The sequence below is a fragment of the Pteropus vampyrus genome, unplaced genomic scaffold (genome assembly GCF_000151845.1).
Source record: "Pteropus vampyrus isolate Shadow unplaced genomic scaffold, Pvam_2.0 Scaffold14, whole genome shotgun sequence".
In the NCBI taxonomy this organism is placed as follows: Eukaryota; Metazoa; Chordata; class Mammalia; order Chiroptera; family Pteropodidae; genus Pteropus; species Pteropus vampyrus.
In genome coordinates this window covers 3,066,169-3,088,512 of record NW_011888795.1, presented here as the reverse complement: position 1 = coordinate 3,088,512, position 22,344 = coordinate 3,066,169, and the positions used below count along the sequence as shown (strand labels likewise).

Here is a 22,344-nt window from a genome sequence, read left to right as displayed (position 1 = left end):
GCAGAGTCTGGACCAAAGCGGGTAGCGTGCCCCCGGTAGAAAATACTAAAAAGTGAGTAAAACGTTCCTTTAGAAAACAAGCCACCAACCGCAAGAGAGAAGGAGAGGAAGGCAGCAATTTAACTCCCTGCGGCCCGCAGTTCTGGAGATTAGGAGGTCCGTCCCGGCTGGGTGAGGTCTATGGATTGCATCGCACCGGCTGCCGTTCTCCAGGGGCCGGCTGCTCGAGTTCTTGAATTCCGAGAGGCGCGAAGTGGGAGCGGTTAGCGGGAGTCGGGGTAGGGGCGCTGAGCGGGGGCAGCTGTTTCCAGCTGCGAAGAGAAAGACTCCCCGCCAGCAACGCTGCAAAGAGAGCAGGAGGCGAGGGAGGAGGGAAGGAAAGAGGAATAGGGAAGAAAGGGGGGAGGGAGGGAGATCCTCGAGGGCTAAGCACCCCTCAGGGAGAAACCGCGGGAGGTGAGCGCTGGGGATACACGGGGTCCCAAGAGCGGGCGCTCTTTCTCTTCCCGCTTGCTTTCTGGCACGAGACGGGCACAGTTGGTGATTATTTAGGGAATCCTAAATCTGGAATGACTCAGTAGTTTAAATAAGCCCCCTCAAAAGGCAGCGATGCCGAAGGTGTCCTCTCCAGCTCGGCGCCCACACGTCTTTATCTGGAGCTCCCCACCATGGTCCGCCCGGGGCCGCCGCACCGAGCCTATCTCCGCACAGGCTCAGAGGGAGCGAAGGAAGGAGGGGGCACCCTGGCGGGCTACGGATCAGGTCATCGCTGCGCTGCCCCAGCTCCCCAGGTTCGCGCCGCCCGGCAGTCGACAGCTCACAGGCAGCAGATCAGATGGGGATTACCGCTGGACGCAAGGCCGATCACTTAGTCCCGCGCGGCCCATCCCGGCCGAGGAAGGAAGTGACCAGCGAGCTGCGAACACCGCGCGTCCGCTCGGGCGGGGCGGGGGTAGGCTGTGGGCGACGTCGGCTCGAGGTGGCTGCGGCTCAATGCTGGAGCTGCCCACCATGGTCTGGCGCCGGGGGCGCAGTTGGGGCCCCTAGGCCACCCCAGGCGATGGAGGCAGGTGGCCCAGAGCGCAACCCAGGCCTCGGGGCTGGACGCAGACTCTGGGGCCAGGGCCAAGAGGCAGATGCGGGCTGCCGCCAACTCGCCCAACTTGCTGTGCGGGTGGCCGTTCAGAGCCTCGTGCTAGCAGGGCGCCCCCTGCCGCAGCGCCTTTGCAGCCCCTGGCCCTGGAAGGGGCTCTCAGGGCCGAGTCCCATTCATGGGCTCAGACTCTGGGAGCGCGGAGCCATACCGGCTCCTGGGCGCCACTGCCTCCTCCCAGCCAGCTCGCCCGGCTGGAGCGCTAGCTCCGCAGGAAACTCCAGGTAGGGTCTACCGCTGCCGAGAGGGAGGTGGGATCAAAAGCGGGCAGCGGCGAGAGTACTTCCTGCACCGCTTGCCCACCCTCCGGAGAGCTCCAGAGTGCCTAGGTGGGGCCAGGCTTGGTCCCGGGCTTCTGGAGCTCTGGGAAGAGCCTCTTGCTCTCGTCCTCCTCCCCTCCCTCGCGCCCTCTGCTCCCAGACTCCTTTCTCCTCCCTCCCTCCCTTCCGTCACTCCTCTCCCTCTTCTCTGTCTTCTGTCTCTCCCCTTTTCTCCTCTCTACGCAATCCTACGTGATTGAGGTTTGGATGAGAAATTCTCAGGCAGAGCGAGGGAACTGCAGCTCGGGTCTGCTCTGTCCCGTCCCTCCCCCAAGAGAAAACACTACCACAAGCCGGTTAAAGGACCCTGGGTGCTCTAAGAAGAGATTAGGGGTGGGAGAGCTGAGAGAAGGTAGTCTACCCTCTCTCCAATAACCTGAAGCAGGTAGAATTCTCTGTTTAGGAAGGAAGGCAGTGGACACTGGAGAAAGTAACAATAGCCTCTTGGGCCCTGGCGTTGGGCCCCACCTTTAGCTCATTTTGGAACAAGAAAAGCGTCTCCTCTCCCTTGGAACCCAGATTTCTTGGTTCTATCTGGAAACCTGCAAAACAAGCTCAATCCCTAAAATGAGGGACCAGGTGAGCACCCTGCACAGAGAGGAGAATGAAGGTTGGGTGAGACAATAACTGTGGGCTAGGGCTGTCAACAACCAGCTTTGTAATGCACTCAGATCGCCAGGAGTGCTTGTGAAGACAGCTGGATGTTACAGAAAACTCAGCAGAGGAGATAATGTCACCCAAGTTAAAATGCAGCATGAAAGATTTTGGAAATGTAAAAAGAGTAATCACCTTCCATTCACTCCAAGGTCTGGAAGTGGCTATTAGTTATAATCGCTCTCCAACTTGTCTTCAAATATCATTAATGACTCCCCTTCACAGACACCTCTCTAAGCATCAAGGGCAGTGCCCAAAAATTAAATGGATGACTTCCGAGCAGAAACAGGTGTATACTGGAAATACCCTAGTTGAGGGCAAAGTAAATGCAGGCAGTGAAAGCTACTGAAAATAAATATGGGACCCAGAGAGCTCTTGGAACTCTCTAGATGTGGCCACAAACCTGTAGGCCTAGCAGAAATTCACTTAGTCAATGAGAAGGATTGAGATTTATGAGGTTGTTTAGCCCAAGCCCAGTGTCAAACAATCCTACTGTGTCTGAGGGCCTGGAACTTTTATGCTGCCACTAGGCATAACACAGGCAGACAGCTGGGAGGAGGATTAAATAGGCAGGCATTTTGAGAAGGGAGGATTCTCAACTGCCAATGAAGCGCATATCCCCTGCAGCAGTTCATTGTGGCTGAATGAGGACAGCAAACTTGGGATTTTAACAATACAAAATAAAACAGGTGGATACATTTTCAAAAGTGCATCTGGATGGGGCAAGAGGATCATCACTTAAAATCAAGGTAATCACTATATGAATTAGGCAAATGTTCATATTCCACAGATAAAATTATTTTCCTTACTTGGCTACCAGACTTGTCTCATTCTTGAGTAAGGCAGGCACAGATAGTACTGGCTGGCACTGGGGACTCTGGGCCTTGTTCAGGTCAACACCAAAAAAGAAAAAGTTCATGAAAGAAAGGAATCTAAAGAAATAGGCAAGAGGAGGGTGTATAGTGAGGCCTTGAGAAAATCATCGCTAAACTGAGTCTCTTTCTTATCCTCAGAAAGAGACAATCATTCCTGTCCACCTCACAGAACTGAATATGTATGTGCAAGCATTTGAAAAACTGGAATATGCCAAATGAAAAAGATGATGACAGTGTTAAGTTTTTTTTAAGAAAATGCATAATACTCTTCTGAGATGCTTTTTTAAAATGCAGATTCCTGATTATTTCTCAGAATGTAAAGGAGAAATCTCTATGAGTAAAGCACAGAAATTTGAGTTTTTAACAAGTTCTTCAGTATCATATGTAGGTATATGTGTGTGTGAAAATTATATATAATATATATGTGTGTGTGTGTGTATATATATATATACATATATATATATATACATATATATATATATATATATATATATTCCAGTGTAGATAACATTAGAAGGGAGAAATAAACTCAGACTCTCAAAACCTAGATTATTTCTCCAAAACTGCAGTTCCCTCCCCTACCCGCCCCCCTCAACACACACACACACACACAAGGACCTGGAAAAAGGATGCCTGCTCTCTATTCTTTGAGTGTGTTGATTTTATTCTGAGTTTGTGAAAAATTAGGATGTTTTGATGCAGAAGGTAACCAATGTAGCAGCCATAAGTTAAAAGAGGGTGATGCGGGGAAAGATGAAAATAGCAGGTAACAGTGGCTGTTTGAAGTTCTCCCCTGTCTTGACATGACAGCATCAATTTAGGCACTTAAGGAACAAAATGAAAACAATAAATGCCAGCTTTCTGAGAGCAACATTATTCCTGTCTTTAGATCTCTATTAAAAGAATGTGATGATGAGACAACAAAGACTTTACATGTTCCCTTGAACTCTTGCAGCTATTATCAGGGTGCTTTTTAGCTGTTTAGCACTTTAAGTCACCAACAACATCATTTACACCATTTCCTCAATGAGAAGAGGTAAGCATAGGGAAATGTGAGAAGTTATGTTGGACCCATGTGCAGGGAAGGCCATTGAGATCAGAAGCAATACTGAAGTTAATATTTTGCTATCCATAAATTCATAACTTTCTTCTCTGGATCAATAAATCTCATAAGTTTTCCTCCATGGCTACTAGGACGCTTCCAATATCTTTTCATTTGAGGTCAGGAATGAGATTAAATCAACCTAGTGATGATTTAGATAAAACAATCAGGTTATTTTAAAGGGCATGGATATTAATACCTTGATTTTCAAGCTATCTTTCTTTGAACGACTTGAGAACGTCCCTTTACCATTCTGAAGATATCGTGTGTAGAAGCAGTGTTAATTACTTTGGAGAAAGTTGTCAGATACACATTGAAAACATAATTATATACTTATATTTATATTTCTGACCTCTAGTCAAACAGATAAAATATGAACAATCTTATTCATCTCCATATTTTAAAATGAAAAACGAAGAATATTTAACAGTCTTTCCCTTATTTATAAGACAAATCTTCCAACTCCCAAATCAAACTATTAGGATCGCCATAGTCATTCACTTGAAACTCTGACCTGAGCACAGATTATATCCAGCGCTCTGTTTTAGTTCCCAAGGGGAACTCTGTACACTTCTGCATTCTCCCTGCCCTCAACAAGCTTACAGTTCATGCCATCATGATCTTATTTGGCTCTAACTCACCCACTAGCTGTATACTGCTGGACAAGTTATTCAATCTCTCTAAACCACATCTGCAACATAGATCAACAATAAAGACACTAGCAGTACCTATCTAACTGGGCTGCTGCAAGGCTCAAAGAAGATGTTATAATAATGCAATGTGTTAGAATGAGCATGCTGTCATTAAAATACCCATTTAAATCAGGTCCCTGCTATAAAATCCAAACTTCCCAAAACAGGAGAATACACCTTGTGATTCATATACATCATCCATCATTTACTCCTGGACATAATGTATTTAATGAAGACTGGAAATCAACTTGAAGTAAATGATTAACCTTGACATAGTAATGGCAAACAAAATTTTCATTAGGGGAATATTGTCAATGTCCTTGTCTGTTGAGAATGCAGAGGAGCCTAGCTCTGCTCCTGTATTTTCCTACTCTGAGGACAGGACCCTGATTCAAAGCTTGGTGAATATGAGCTCATTAGGCTCCCACACAGCAAGCTTGATGGGCAGAAGAAGACCTTTTCTTCATGAATTTCATCCTATACAATAACTATACTTCCATTTTCTTTTCTCTGCCAGATTGTCAGTTAAAATAGGTTGGCAAAAGCAATACAAATAATTACTTTCTAATAATTTGTAAACTTCTTTATATAACAAATTTATTTAGTGTTTTATTCAACAGTTCAATCACAGAATTACTATGTGTTACATGTTTTTCTGGTTTTGGTCATCTCTAAAAATCAGAAAGACAATAAATTCAATTCTTCTTTATGACACACATTAAGGATAGTAGTCTTATTGCTCAAGTAGATAAACTATCAATATCTTAGAGAATGTCTCTTTTGATAAAAAAACAAGATATAACTAATGTGAGCCAATGCTCAGTTCCCACATAGTTCTGCGTGTAGTACAATTATTGACTCATTGGATCACGATCCTGTGATGTAAATTCTGCTATTATCCTCATTTTATGAATGAAGAAACTGGGGCACAGAGAGGTTAAGTTGCTTTATCAAGGTCACCCAGTTAAGAATTGGTAGAGTTCAAATGGAACGCATGTAATTTATTTCCAGAGCTTTCCTTTTATCTTGTTACACTTGAAAGGGACCAAAGTCTTGCCACCCTAAAACTACCTTCCGAGATATTAATCTTAAAGCTGATTATTAGGAAACGAAAGACTCAGAAAAAACATTTGATCCTCTCCCTTTCCTGGCCAAGAAATTCAGATGGAAAGACCTGCTCCAGGAAGGAAATCTTAAGTCTCTTCACCTTATCCCAATTTGAATCAAGTATGGTAGATCAGAAGGCTCCAGGCAGGGGCTTGTTAACTAGAGGACCCGCTATGTCCCATTGTTTTTGGGCAACTCAGAAACAAAAACAGCAGGAATTTATTTGCCACTCTCTAGGTTACCCCTAATTTGCTCATTTTCACTTATGAGATCTAAGACCCCATTCCCCATCTTTTCTCATTTGTTCAAAAATGACATATATACCCAATTTTGCCTCATTGTCTTTGGAATTTTCACACTTAAGTGAATTCCCCGAGCGCACATATTAAAATTTAATTTTCTCCTGCTAATTCGTCTCTATTAATTTGATTATCAGCCCAGCTAGAATAATTAGAAGGTGGGAGGAAAATTATTTTTTTAGCCCCCACATGTCAATAAAACATGGTACCACAAACTATTATAATCATGCAATAAAATTAATAAAATAAAAATGGAATTATCATTTGCATTTATATAGTCTTTTACTCTTTAGAAATCACCTTCCCATGTATTATCTCACAGAAATTCTCAACAAACGTGAGGAAATTTAAGATTATGTCAGCCCAGTTTTACAGACAAACTGAGACTCTATTAAGTGATGCAATCTCCCAAGTTCACACAACAGATAAGTGAAGATATATGAGTTTAATCCAGGCCTTTTGACCTCAGTGTCTCACATAGAGAAAAAAATGAGAATGTTAAATGTCCTTTCTAGTGCTTCCCCAGCAGGATTTCACATCTTGTAAATGACCTTGAAGAGATCACATAATATTGTAACAGAGGAGGACTCAAATGACCCAAATCTTCTCTCTCTGCAGTTTTTCCCTCTCTCTCAACCAAGGGGCTAAGCTTGTCCCACCGTCGGCGATGATAGGGTACCCTTTGGTTCTGAGAGTGTGGCCTCCAAATACTCTCCTCCTTGGTTCAGTAATTCAAGTTGAGCTTCATAAGAAAACTATAGGGAAACTAAATCAAAACGGGAATTAGAGAAATTTATAATAGGATAAATTTTCCTTTCTTCCATTTCCATTCTAAAAATGTACATTGGTTTGGTTTGCACTACATGATTGATACCTGGTTATTTTCTCTCTCAGATGGTTTGAGGATTTAGAAAACCTGCCTCAACTAACTACCCATAACTTTAGCCTTGCTCTAATTTCCACTGTCACTGATACACCTTCTTAGTAGAAGAGAAATGGGGATAGAAGATTGCCATCAGAATGTAAAACCCTTAAGGACAAGGATATTATCTATTTTGTTTACTTTTATATCTCTAAAGTCTAAAATAGCATCTAGTATATATCAGATGCTCTGGAAATATCTGAATGAATTAATTTATGATTCATCCATCTACCTTTTTAAGTCAAAATTAAACATTTATTCTAAAATCAAGCAGCAAACTCAATTAACTCAAGAGTGGCCTCCACACTTCCAAGTTAATCATTTTGCTTTATCAACACCTCTAAAACTGTCTAAATTCAATCCATCTATTAAAAACTGACAGCCTGAAAGGGTACATGGTACCTAGATTCATGTTCTGACTGCCCCCATCTCCCATATTTAGGCCTATGATTTCAGTTCGTCACGCTCGTGTACGCACACTCTTGCTCGCTCTCTCTCTCTCTCTCTCTCTCTCTCTCTCTCTCTCTCTCTCTCTCACTCACTCACACACACACACACACACACACACACACACACACAAGAAAAGAAATATAACAATAAGGAAAAGAGAGATCATAGACAACAGATAGAATGAGTTGTCAATTTTTAAAGCCTTGGAATATGATCAAAATGACCTTAAAACGGTTTGATAATCTTGACATTCATGCTGTCACCCATCTCTCTGGGCTGCTTTCTTCATGGACAGTTCCTAGTTGCTCTCATTTCTAATTTTAGACTCTAAATTTTCAGGGAATGAATCGTGTTGAAATAGCAGTATCTTACAGCACCCATCACATGACTGACACTCAAACTATATTACTATACTTCAATAAATTTATATTTTTGTCCTCTGTGTGTACATAGATATGAGTGGGGGTGAAAATAACAATTAGTGAAAGATCTCACTGATCCTATGCTCATAGGTATTTGATATTGAATAAGATTTTATTGGAAATAACTGAAATATACAAATTGGTTAGGAAAAACTGTCAAGGAGTTTGGACAAGGTGACCAGAAACGTCATTCTACTATTAAGTTATTAGAATTCTCTACAATTACTAGGTAAATTAAAAGAGTATGTAATTTAGAGTAAATAATTTTTTCCTTGCATAGAGTTACTAAGTCTTTCTAAACCAAAATATATTTGCCTGTGAACCTGCTACTATATAGGACCTAGATTAGTTAGAATAATATATTGAAAATATAGCACTGGTTTTTAAAACAAGGAAAAGTATGAATGAGTGAATGAATAAGAAAGTAAACAAATGGATGGGTAGATGAGTAAATGGATGGATGAAATATAGCATCTTTCATCTAAAAACCTCTAAATTTGCTTTGCTAGGCTAATTAAAATATGTTAAAACAAAAATAAAAAAAAAAATATTTGGCAAGCTTTTTTTCAGAATATTGGGGAGACAAACAAGAAAATATTCAAGAAGTCCAAGGTAGTAAATAAAAGCACTTAGTAAAGTTCTCAGTCATTTACTTAATCATTTTCACATAAAACTATATCCCCCTGTGCCTAATTTTGTCCAATAATCTAGGATATGCAATAGGAAGTTAATGGGACACTGGTGTAGATAAATGGCTGTGTGTTTATGAAATCTAAGGCAGAATAGATAGATGATAGATAATAGATACATACATACATACATACATACATACATACATAGATGCATAGATACATAGATACATAGATCTAAATACATAGTACATTACTCAGATATACAGAAAAGGATAAGATTATTGTATAAGGATATTTCTTTAAACAGTATTTGAGCAAGAAGAAACTAATTTTTGCAATGTTTTGGACAGGATATTAGTATTTAAACTTGTAGTGTTAGCTAGAAGGAATCTCATAAAGTCATCAACCCATTCTAGATAATGTATACATATTGTAATAAGCTAGAGACCATAAGAAAAGAGACTTCCTTAAAAATAAGCTAGAAAATTGTCTCTGGTTGGTTATGCTTAGACAACAGCAATGGAGAAGAGGTTGAAAGAAGTTAAAGGCAAGACAGAATAGGGTGGAAAGAGAAGGAAAATTAAGATGAGATACCTGCAATGCACCAAGACAGTACTGGGTTCAATAGAGGTTGTTTTGCTTAATCGTCATGATAATCCCATAAGGCCAGCATTGTTATCCACATATACATTGAGAAAATTGAAGGTCAGAAAGGTTAATTATCTGAAGTATAAGTTCAGTCAAAAATTCAAATCTAGGTTAGCTGATGCAAAATCTAAAGCCCTCTTCATGACTGTTTTTAGATAGTGAATCCACATACCAATTTGTAGGGTATCATTTATATTATGGAACTGTTAAAAAACTTAAGATAACCCACGAGTTAAGGTAAGGATCTAAGTCAGAGGCATCCATGCTATTTGTTCCTCAATGACCACAGCTCCTTTTGAAGTATTAGTTTAAGAACTAGAGCCAGGAAAAGAGAAATTGAAGAAAGTGATGTCTATCTCCAAGGGTCTAAAAAGTTCTCATTGAAAAAATAAAGAGGTATCATGTGTGTCCAGAGGAAAACCTGTATTCAATTAAGCAGTTATATATAATGAAGTATAGACCAACCATGTAATAGACTGCTTCATATAATGGAGAAGTGAGTTTCCCATCATCAGAGACATTCAAGTTAAGATCAGGACTAATATCGCAGGAGGAAGGGCCCAGGAGTTGAAAAAGATATTCTATAAAATGGTTACAGTCAACATTGCTAGGTTAGAGAAAGAACCAAATTGTCAAGACAATACTTGGCAAAAATTCTTTTTTTCCTAAGTGAAAAGGTAAGGATGAATGAATGATAAAACTGACTACTAGTTAAAAAAAAAAAACAACAAAAAAACAAAAAACAGTAGCATGGAGCAAGATTCAAGATTCCAGCAGACTGTCAATAGAAGCACATTAAGGTAACCCTATGAAGAAAGCACAGGACTAACACTTCTATTATGTGGTATTAATGTGTGCTGTAAAGGCTGACATTGCTGATTAAAGGAGTTGTTTCTTAATGATCATTTGAAACGCTAAATGATAATATTCCTCTGAGTTGCTGCATTCTAGAATAATTAGAAGAAAACATATGAACCCATTAAAATGTAAGTGAGGAAAGCTCCCTAGGAAAGGCCAGTGTAAAAATGCCCTAGGATATTAGTCAAAACCACAGCCAAGTCTGTGGAGGATGGTCATTGACCTTCTAGATTCCTCTTTAGGAAAGATCCTATACTTAGGTAAAATGCTTTAAAGTAACCAAAAGCTAATGAGCTTAAAGGTGAACTGAAAATCAAAGGAAAATTATTAGAAGGGCAAAGAATACGATTAGGAGTTCTATGATGGCTCCCTGAACAGGTCTTCCGTGGGTAAACTGTAAACTCATAATGGAGAATGTGAAAAGCAAATATTCTGGCCTGCAGTTCCAGTTGTCTGCTACAAGATCTACCATTTCTACTGTCAGTTATCACAGAGAAGTCTGGAGACTTGATTTATGGTACAACAAAGGAAATACTCAAATCTATGTATACATTCACAGCTTTTAATATACTATCTGATTTCATTTTTTTAGAAAGGAAAAAAGAAATTACAGTTCTGGAAAACTGAAAACCAATTTGAGAAAACTTATTATAAACTGAGAAAAAACTTTTACAAAATAACTTCTCAACAAAATGTTCCAGACAATGAGGAAGATGGAGAGATGTTTGATTGTCGATTAACAGTTGTCACACTCATGAATTTAGGAATTTTGAAAGGTTGCCATCTCATTTCCTGCTTGACAGTTTTTTACTTACACAGTATTATCTTCAAAAGTGTAAGCATGTGTCCCACTATTAGACATTTGTGAGAAGAAAGTTGCATGACCTTAGAAAGGTCACTTAACCTCTGTTTATAAGTTTATTTATCTATAAAATGAGAAATTCTCAAAAGAATAACTAATGACCTACATATTTTAAATCTTCTAATAGAAGGTTACTTTTGGAAGGGTACTGGAACCAAGGGTGACATTTAGTTTTAGGTTTTCTAAACAACAAGAATAAAGTATATAATCTAAGTATCGAAATATCTTCGAAGTGACCACTTTCTCAAAAAAAGAAGGATATTAGTAGTTGTAGCAAAGACTGTCATGATAACAAATGATTCTAAACCCAATAATACTCCAAGTTGCTAAATTCTCCCAATTTGAGTTCAAACTGGGTCCTCCTATCTCTAAATGATCAATGGTGGAGGACGAATAACAAATGATGAAGTAAGTGGTTTGCTAGCTGTAGAGATGGCGCAATACAAAATAAAGTTGTCTCCATCACATGTGGACTTTAGAGGTGTTTTTTTTTTTTTCTGTGTTCAATATCTTAGATACTGTTAATAAGCAGTTTTGTAATAATTCAGATAAAAGAGAATTCGGTGAGGAGAGTCAACAGAAGCAGTATGTTTCAATAGGCCTACACCTAGCCTGAGCTGAAATCTCATTCTCATGATATTTCCTCAATATAAAACCTTGGACAAACTATTCCTCCTCTCTAGATCTCCATTTTCTCAGTTTTAAAATGAGATTAACCAGATGAATACCAAAGTCTCTTACCTTTCTAAAATCCTATAGTTCTAACTATAATGCTTACCAATACCACATTACTTATATAAAACAAACTAGGATATTCCCTTTTACCTTACTTTCAACTTCAGGGCAGTTAAAGTAAAAAAAGTGACTGGTTATCCTTCATCTCCTGGCCCAGGGCTAGATACCCTCAGTTCCCAGAAGAATGAAACCTGACTGGTTATCTTTTACCACAAAACACTACTCTAGAACTCTGAATAAAGACAATAATAATTAAAGCAAACATTTTTTGAGTGTTATAGATTTATCAGGAACTGTTCTAAGTATTTTATATGTATCAATAAGTTGTTATTCATATAAATATAAGTTTACATAGATATTTATATAAATAACAAGTTGTTGTTTAATTCTTACAACAACCCTATGAAGGAGGCATTATTATTATCAGAGGAAACAGAAGAACAAAGAAGTAACTTGACTAAAGTTATAAGCTAGTAAATGGAATGACCAGGATCCACAGCAAATCTGGATCCAGCCTCTTACTAATAGACCAGTCACCTCCCAGTTATGTAGTACGGGTGGGGGAAGAGGCAGAGAGGAAGGGTGGTGTGATCCTGATGATGATGGTTGTTGTAGCTCTTCTTTATTGTCCTATATGAAAAGAAAGGATGGAGCTGGGCACAATAGAAAACCTGATATGGAAAATGGTTTCAACTAAGAGAGGTTGGGAGTGGGTCCATGTTTTCTCTTTCTAAATTGCTTGAGGATATGCATGAACAGGGAGATTAGATTGAGATAAAGTCACATCATACCTTATGATTTAAGTGTTCTCAATCATTTAATCCTCATGATAATACTGTAGAATTAGCATGAAAGAGATTATTATGATGATACTATTATAGGAGAAAACATACAAGAAGAGTAAATTCATTCAGTCAGGATCATAGCTAATAAGTGATGAAACTAGGACTTAAATCTGTTGATGTCCAAAGGGATGTCCCCTTCACTCTACCACATTGGTTCTATTGGCTCTTTTCAGGTCTGACAGTTTCCCGTGACCCACTAAATAAATCTTTCTCTTTCTGTCTTTCCTTATTGCTCAACCTAGAAATTCACCAATGGGAGGATGCTGGCAGGTCTGGGCTTGCTCAGAATGCCTTACCAGGATTTGTGGTGTGTCTGCCTTTGTCAGACAGAACACTAGCCAATATCATCAAAAAGTAATCCCCAATACCGACATCCCTGTGAGTTCATAATCCTAACTGAGCCCTATAATAGCACAGCATCACACTTCTACTTCCTTGAAAATTGTGAGCAAGACTTATTCTGCTTCTAAAGCAGAATCAAGTTTAAATATGTGTCTCACTAATTTTCTTCTTTGTTAGAGAGCCCCCTGTTGCATAATCTGTGTAATTAAAGTATGCATGGCTTTACTAACCAATTCTCCTAGAGCCGGGAAAATGTGTGTAAGACTTAAAAAGAATTATACTGGCAGTCTCCATAAAATGCCAACCTCTGATTTTCTTTTCAGAGTATTCAGTCTTAGGGAGCTACTGCATAACTAGGGAACCACTGTATAACTATGTATGTAGAAGAGCAACTTAACGCAGCATTAAGGCTGTACGGTCTAGGGGTTTGCATTTTAACACATAACTGCTCCTTGCTTATTGAGAGAACTGGGCAAACAGTTTAACTATTTTGTTCCTTAGGATCATTTGGAGTATGAAAGTAGCAGACTTTCATTACAAAGACTTAGATATGGAATCATTGAACATAAGAACTGGACTGAAAGGAACTCTAAGAATTATCTAGGCCAATTTCACAGATTATGAAATCGAAGACTGAGAAAGATGTAGCATAACTTAGGTCTCATATTTATTGGGGGGCTTACGCCAAAATACAACTCAGGCTTCCTGATTTTAAGGTTAGTAGTCTCTCTGGTATAAGATTTAATTTTCCAATTAAAGATTATAGTTCAGGCTTTGTTTTAAAGGAGACTAACAAATAAAAATGAACATGTATAGCATGTTTCCCACTCAGTCCTCACAAACACCCAGTAAGTTATTTATGTATTATTGTTATTATTATTATCTGTCTGATTTACACATACATAAACAGAAGCTCAGACTGCTCAGGGAGTGGACTAAGGTCACATTCCTGATAAATGATGGCATGTGTACTCTCTCTCTGATCTCCTTAATCTGAAATCCTAAATTTCCTTCTTTAGACTTTTCCTCACCCTATCCCCTTTAAATTTACCTGTTTAGGTAAGATCAAAGGATTTATAAAATCTTTCTTAAAGAATATTAATGTTGTTCTCAAAATATCCCCAACTAGCGTACAAAGTAGTCATTCTTCAGTTGTGCCTCACTGCCCACTCCCCCACATCCTCTTCATTCAACATTATTCTCAAATAAAACAGGAATCTTTAGAACCTTAGGATTTTGCTCTTACTGGTTTATTATGTAGGATAAAGGACTCGTACTTCTCTTTGTAACTATAGAAGTGTCATCAAGATACAGAATTTTTTGTGATGCTAATGAGAATTTTCTTCACCAGGTAGTGCTGCTTGCAAAACATCTGGTGCAGCATGCCAAGAAAACATGGGAGCTGAAAGGCGAGACACTAATCTTGCCTCAGGATCTTCTCCAGGTAATTTCACAGCAGGTGCCGCTTTTAATATGTGGATTAGATGCTGCAGCATCTTATAGTCACATTAATAATTTCTTTAATTAGTTCACCCCTTATGCTTCTTTAGCTTCGAAGATTAAATTAAATGCAAAACTTGCAACTCATTGCTGGAGTATTCATTAGCTTGTAAGTCATCTTTTAAAGCAACAACCGCTTAGGGAAAATTCAGTGAAGAAATGAATTTGCCTGTTTTGAACATATGTTATTTGAATCACATGCCAGGGAAGGAGAGTCCATAAATGGACATGTTTGTTCTCTGTTGCAACTCACCTCCAATATATATATGTAAAATTTTGTGTATATGTATATAATTTCACATTATATACATATAAATATAATTTTTAATGCTAAGGTAGGAGACTGAAGGGATTAAATGTGATTATTGCCAAAATACTTTTCTACCAAAGTATTTCTTTTCCTTTCCTTCTACATCTATCTATACCTCTATTTTTATCTTTCCATACATTTTATCTATCCCCCTACGCCTCAGTCATCGGGGACTTACTACATGTCAAATAGCCTGGCACATGCGGGAAATAAAGAAAATAAAACATGGTTTATCCTCTCAAAGAACTACTGCATAAACGTGATATTTTATGTGATAACCTTCAGAATGAAACACACGGCTAATGCAAGGTTGGCTCAGGGCTGAGATGCAGGAGAGATCACCACTCTTCACAAATGGAAGAGACCTTGCAAAGTTTATCAGGGAGTGATGTGAGAACTGCCCACTCAAGAATAAGCAGGACATGGTCTTACAGGAAAGGGGTTAAGAAAGGCCTTCTAAACAGAGAAAAGAGAAGAAAGGCACAGAGTTGTCCAACATCAGGAAGGATGTTGGACACATCTCTAGAGACTGGAATGTATTGCTATGGAATTTGTGCCTCATCTAGAAGGCAACAGAGAGCTATTGAAAGATTTTAAAAATGACCGAGATACAATTTAATCAATAAAGTTCTGTATTGTTGCATCTTTTAATAAAAGTGACTGGAATACAGAGCTAGTGGTAATCAGATTCATTACATTGTAATTAAATTATATTAAACTGAAATTTAACACATTAAAATTACATGGGTTTAGAAGTATCTTAACTACAACTTTCTTAAATGAATATAAATAGCATAAATAGCACATGAGACAAAGCTCTAAAAGACCAAATTCTAAGGTGTTACACTTAACTCTCACTGACTTTTATAATTCTCTACAAATGTTATTGAAAAGACCTACATGGTCACATTTGTTTGTTTTTATAAGTAGAAAAACAGGTATAGATATCCATAAGCTTTCCCAAGGTCATATATGGAAAACACAGTAGTGTAAGACTTGGTTTTAGTCCTGCTTCTACTATTAACTTCAATTAACTTGCTCTAAGACCCTGGATGTTTCTTTCCCTTTCTGGGCCCCAGTCCCCTCATCTATAAAAGAAGGGGTATATTGGGACCCTTCATAGTCTGCATGAGCTCTGGTGGTCTATGATTCCAATGAGGTAGCTGGGATGAGGACCTCAGACATCACCCCACCAATTTCCTCACTTAGCACAGCAGGAGGCTGAGTATGCTTTGTTGAGTAATGAACCCCATAATATCTTGAGGGAAAAATAATACATCCTCTTCTTTGTTCATCTAAAAATGAACAAATTAAGATATAAAGTAAAAGATGAGACAGGAAGCTACATAGATGCTATGGTCCGAATGTTCGTCCCCAATCCCCCACCTGCCAATTCATATGCTGAAATCTAATGCCCAGTGTGATGGTATTTGGAGGTGAGACTTTAAGGAGGTGATTATAAAAGATACCTCAGAGAGTGTCCTAGCCCTTCCTTCTCCTACGCCTTCTAGAAAGCCATCTATGAACTAGAAAGTGGACTCTCACCAGACACCAAATGTGTTGGCACCTTGAACTTGAACTTCCTAGCTTCTAGAACTGTGAGAAATAAATTTGTTGTTTATAAGATACCTAGTTATAAGTTATGGTATTTTTGTTATAGCAGACTAAGACAATTGAAAATATATTAGGTTTTAAATTTAGAAATTTGTGTGGTCATTCAAACAGATGTGTCATTTTACCCCAGGGATGACTTTATTTCAGAGGATGGAAATCCACTATGTATAGTAATATTCCTTGTACAGTTCCTAAATTATTTCAGAATTGTAGGAAACACAATGTGTAATACAAAATAAAGATGGTAACACCCCAGTAACTATATTAAGAGCTGGAGAGACAGTGCACACACTTACTTTTATCTTTAGCTATGTTTGAAAGAGAGACACTTACATAAGTAGCAGCAAAATACAAAAGAACTAAATGTCTCAAGAATAGAAAAGTGTTTGACTTGTAATCAGAATTCTGATTTTAAATCTAATTCCTTAACTAAATAGCTATAGAACCTTAGGTAATTTACTAATTTATTGTCCTTTAATTTGGTAGTCACTTTAAATGAGGAAAAAAAATACTATATGCTTATTTTGAAGGATAAGTGAGAAAATACATTAATTACTTGGCATACTCCATACCACATAGCATGTGCTAAGTAAATGGTAATTATTTTTATTATGGTGTGATCATCTGGAACTTTTCAAAAACATTTGTAGAGAGCTATAGAGTAGGCGAATAAGTGTAGCATTTTTGTTTAACGTTATGTGGTAGTGTCTAACATTGTCTAGACTCAATAAACCAAAATACAAATAATATTTTAAATCAGCATGAGAATTTTAATCTGTTATTTGTGTTATCTTGATGGAAAAAGAAACATATTCTGATGTTAATTATAATCAATATGGTGGCTATTTCCTTCATTTGGGAAAAATAATATGAAAAACTGTATATATAGTGGTTCTCACATCTTTTCATTTCATTCCCAATGGTATGTGTTTGTAAAAGAGGTGTAAGCACTACTCTGAGAAAAAAAATTTTAAGAGGAGATACTGAGTAGCTCTTAAACCACCCTGGCTGGAACAATCCTAACAGAGCAACAGTATAATTAAGACTCAGCAGCAGAGAGCAGAATCGTTCTATGTCATTTCCAAGAAGTAGAGAGGCAGTCCATTTACTGCAGCCACCTGCAGAGTAGCTGGTATAGGAAACATGTCCTCTACATATGCCTGATGGCATCTGAAAAAAAAAAAATCCCTATTAATTTTGTATTAGTTTATACCAGAGTGCAAAACCAGGACACTCAGGTAACCTGCCACAGAAAACATCTTAGAACCTCAACTGTACTTTTCCAACCAAACACAAAAGGAAGCTAATATTGTACAAAGTTGGGTCAGGTGGAAAACGCATTCCTTATTCAATCCCTTCAAGATCCTTCCCAACTGCAACCTCTCTTGTGAATTCCTAACAGGACTCCCCCTACCATACACACACACACACACACACACACACACACACTTCTGAATGCTGAATGCCGAGAGTACTTTCTGGCTTTCTCATAGCAAAGACAGCTCCCTGACTTGCACTATATTAATATGTCGTCTTAGTCATGTCTTATCTCTTCTACTAGACTATGATTTCCTAGAAGGCAAAGAATCTAATTTCCTCATTTAAGAGCAGGTATTCTAATCAAATATGTGTTGGAAGGAAGGAAGCAGGGAGGAAAGAGGGAAGGGGAAATAAAAGTTCATATGTGTGAAAATAATAGGAACAAATTATCATGACTTAAAACAACCATTCTGATAATGATGTTGATTTTTATACTTCTGAGTTGCCAAACAAATAATTCAGAGAGAGTTCCCTTTTAAAATTAAAAAATACATATATTCATAGTATTAGGAATAAAAAAGTGGAAAAACACTACTTGGGATGATACCAACATAGAAAAGACCAAAAACTTGTCCGTGACTCTCCTCTTTTGTTCTCATAATTAAGTAGTGCTTTCAGAATATTATGAAAGGAACTCCAAATCTGGGCATAATCCCACACGTCCCCAGCCTATGGAATGTCTGAGTCTGAAATAGTAAAATGTGAGAGAAGAAAATGTTAGCTAATATTTGTATATTTTACAGAGTCACAAGAAGAATAAGAAGAGATTTCAGGAATCAATTATTCCAGCGCCTTAACTTTAGATAAAGAATCTGCAGCTGTTCCGTAAATACTTCATATACCTTGATACCTCCATGATTCTCTCAGGTGATAATCCTTCTGCCACGAATTACCTCTCTTATGTTTGTCCCAATTCAGATGTCACCTCCTCCTGATACCTTCACTGGTTCTCTCAGCTAGTTTATTAATCCTCCTTCGAGCCCACTGGATCACTCTTACACACTTTTATTTCTACACTGATAAATGCCGGTTTTCCCAACTAGACTGAGTTCCTTTTCGGTAGGAACTATGTTTATCTTATCCACCTGCAAACACTTAGCATAACATCTAAAAAAAAACAAAAACAAAAAACAAAAAAAAACTTCACAAATTGATATTGATATTGAATTGAAATATCCAAGTTAACCGAAAGAGAAGGGAGAAGCTGGCATGGGCTCACCTCTTCATGAAGTCTAAGAAACTTGACTCTTATCTACAACAGCCCCCACAAACTAATCGCCTAACATCATAAAACACAATAACACCTTCAAAACAGGCTTGAGAAGGATAACTTAAAAAGAGACTAAATTGTTATGGAGGTGGGGGAAGGAGCTGATCCTCTACAGTACAGTATCTTGGAAAAAGAAATAGATTGAAAGGAACAATGCTTTCTTCTCTTAACTCTCTTTTCTTCATCTCCTTTTGCTTCCTTCTTGTGCTCCTTCTCCTTCTCCTTTAGATAAAGATGAGTATTAATAGCTGGATCTTTAAAAGTTATGAAATCTCCCCATTTTTTATATCTATTACTTCTCTAGAACCATGTGCCTGCACTTTACCCCAAAGGCCAGGTGTACTTCAATTAGAGATACCACAAAAATAAGAAAAAAGAAAAGCTGGTCCACGTTGATTTGTGCTGGTTTGAAACATAATCTATATTACTATCACTGAGGGTTGGACTACACTTTGTTGTTTGTGGATCTTGACAAATGAGTTAAGATTGATAAGAATATTTATGCATTTAAGAGGATATCAGTTAATGTCATTCTGAAAAAATACTGTCGGCGTGTTATGTCAGAAAATACTATCAAGAAAATGAAATGAGGTGAAAGGCACTTAGGATATTCTCTGCAACAAGTAAACAATAAAACAAATATACCTAGCTAGAGATATTCCAGATGCCTCCTTCAAAGTCACACATAGTGAGATTTCAATAGCAACAAAATTATTCTCTCTGCTGCCACTATGCCATTTTCATTAAATAGTACTAACACTTTTAAGATAAGCTCTTTTTTAGAGGAATTAAAATTACTTTAAGAATTGGGCTTTCTTTTGCACACTTATATTCATGGCAGCATTACTAACAATAGCCAAAAGGTAAAAACAAACCAAATGTCCATCAATGGACAAATGGATGAACAAAATGAGGTACACCTACAATTAAACATTTTTCAGCCTTAAAAGGGAAGGAAATTCTGAAACATGGTACAACACAAGTGAACTTTAAGGATATTATACCAAGTGAAACGAGCTAGTCATTAAAAATAAAACAAAAAAACTATGATTCTTCTCATACGAGGCACCTAGAGTAGTCAAATTCATAGAAACAGAAAAGTAGAGGGGTGCTTTCCAGGGGCAAGGGGGAAGGGGAAATGGGGAGTTGTTCAGTGGGTTTAGAGTTTCAGTTTTGCAACTGAAAAAAGTTCTGGAGATCCGATGCATAGCAATGTGAAAACAGCACAACTGAATTAAATGCTTAAAAACTGTAAAGATGGTAAGTTTGTTACGTGTTTTTTTTACCACAACTAAAATTTTAAAAAATTGTATATTCCTTGAAAAAAAAAAAAAAGCCTGAAACAACGTTAACTCCAACACTGCCATTTAGTTTTTGATTGCCACTCTCTACATTGTAACTGTACAAATATCTCTCGTACACACAAGTAACGTACAAGTTGACTAGAAAGTATTCTATTTATTTAGCCCCATTATGTGTAAGGTAACATATCTGGCTTTGAATGAAAGGGGAAAAGAAGGAAAGTGTTTCACCAACTTCTATTTTTTAATAGAAAACATATGAGGAAGGCAGTGTTGGATGAGTCTCAGTGAGTCCAGATAATGAAAGACAAGATTTATATCGATGCCAAATCAAGAACCTGCTACTATACTATAACCAGTATATCAGTGTACATATTTGTCTGAGTATCCGAATTTCTGAAAGCTTGAGTTTTTCATACAGATGGGTCTATGCACATTATCAACAATTTCTAAATTCCACTGAATGCTTCTCTATTTCAGGAGATACCTGATGTTGCCTGTTAGCCCTAAGCTACAATGGAGTCAAACCCCTTTCCTCAAGCACCAAACATCATTTTGAAGAAAACTTGTAAGCCAGAGAAATGAAGGAATAGACAATGACATGCATTATCTTGAGGACTCCAACACAAATGGGGTCTGAATGAGGAAATTGCGTGGATCACTCTAACAAAGGCAAATACTGCCTTTACCACCCACAATGAAACTCAGAGATAAGCTTTCTACTTACAGAGAAATCAAGAGTCTGGATAGAGAAACCTTGGCAGCACCTATAAGCAGTGAGTAGTAGGGGAAACTTTTCAATATAAGGTTTGTATCAGGTTGATTTTCTTAAAAGTCAAAAGAGAAAGGAGCTGATTATATCTTAGCTAAAGGGAAGAAGCAAAATAGCTTGGTTCCCTGGTGGTAAAGCTCCATTAAAAAGAAAAAGTATGAAGGACAATTTTAAAAGTGTATACCACTTTATTCCTATATTTCTATTGTGACTATGTCTGGAAAACAAATGAAAAAGAAGACACTGTATATACACCATTCTACCCCCTATAGTCAAAAATGACAGGGGAAAGTGACAAATCAGTTCAAAATACAAAACCTGCTGAAACGAAAACAAATCTGCTAGAATCACAGAACCCAGGGTTGAGAAGCCACGCTGTCCAACTCCTCAGCAAATAAAAAGCATTCCTTGAAAATCCTCACTGATGGACCATCACAACCAGCCTAAGACCTCTCCATCTTTGGTCAGCTATGGCTTATAAATATGTCCTTGTAATACTGAGAAAGTGGATCTCTCTTAGCCCTAGTTCCACCATTTGGGTGACTCAGAATTATTCTAGCACCTCTTTCACAGGGCTGCCTTTCAGATTTTTCCAGAGAGCAATGTTATCCTTTCTGTTTCTTCTTGTCTCTGTTAACCAAAATTTCTTAGTTCCTTCAGCAGTTCCTCAGAGAATCAATCTGGCCTCTCCCAACTGAATGCACTCTGGTTTTAAATACCTTTCTTAATTTTAACATCTCTATCACCTCTAAATAGGTTAGCCCTGAGTCCCAGTTAATTTCAACTCATTAAAAAATGACTTTAAAATTTTTCGACTTCATATAGGCTGTAAATTAGTTGCATACATGTATTTTCTATATTATCATTATAAAATTTAACTTCGACTAATCTTTTTATTATCTAGAAATGTTGGTGAGGCATTAAATTCAATACGTCAAACCAGCCTAACTCGTCCCATCAGCTATCAGATAACAGCATTAACCTGCACCTGCGCATTGAAAATGAACACGGAGCACACGTCTCTTTCACATACCCCAAGCAGAACACACACACATGCCCACAGACATACTCTGCTCAATGTTATCCCCACAATGTCTCTTCATTGCCTCCTTTCTGTTGCTACTGCTACCCCCTCATTCAGGATTCCATCAATACTCACCTGGGTAGTGTCGGTAAATCAGGTCTGCCTGACTGTGGCCTCTACCCTTAGTTCCCATTTTTCAGAGGACTTACTTCAGCAACCAATTCTCAGTGTTTACTGACACCAACTCTGCTCTAGGCCCTGCTCTAAGTGCAAACAGAGATATAAAAATGAATGCGAACCTTTGCCTTCAAGTAC

General features: G+C 38.1%; 1 protein-coding gene and 1 long non-coding RNA gene across 3 annotated transcripts in view; one reads left to right on the top strand and one right to left on the bottom strand.

The window, feature by feature from the left end:
* The window catches only part of FGF12 (fibroblast growth factor 12), a 521,626-nt gene that overhangs the window by 239,220 nt on the left and 260,062 nt on the right, over window positions 1–22,344 (bottom strand). The window lies entirely within an intron of this gene.
* Window positions 292–21,811, top strand: LOC111733698. Its single transcript, XR_002778120.1, has 3 exons — window positions 292–1,377; window positions 14,270–14,362; window positions 20,714–21,811. It is a non-coding gene; the product is annotated as an uncharacterized LOC111733698 (long non-coding RNA).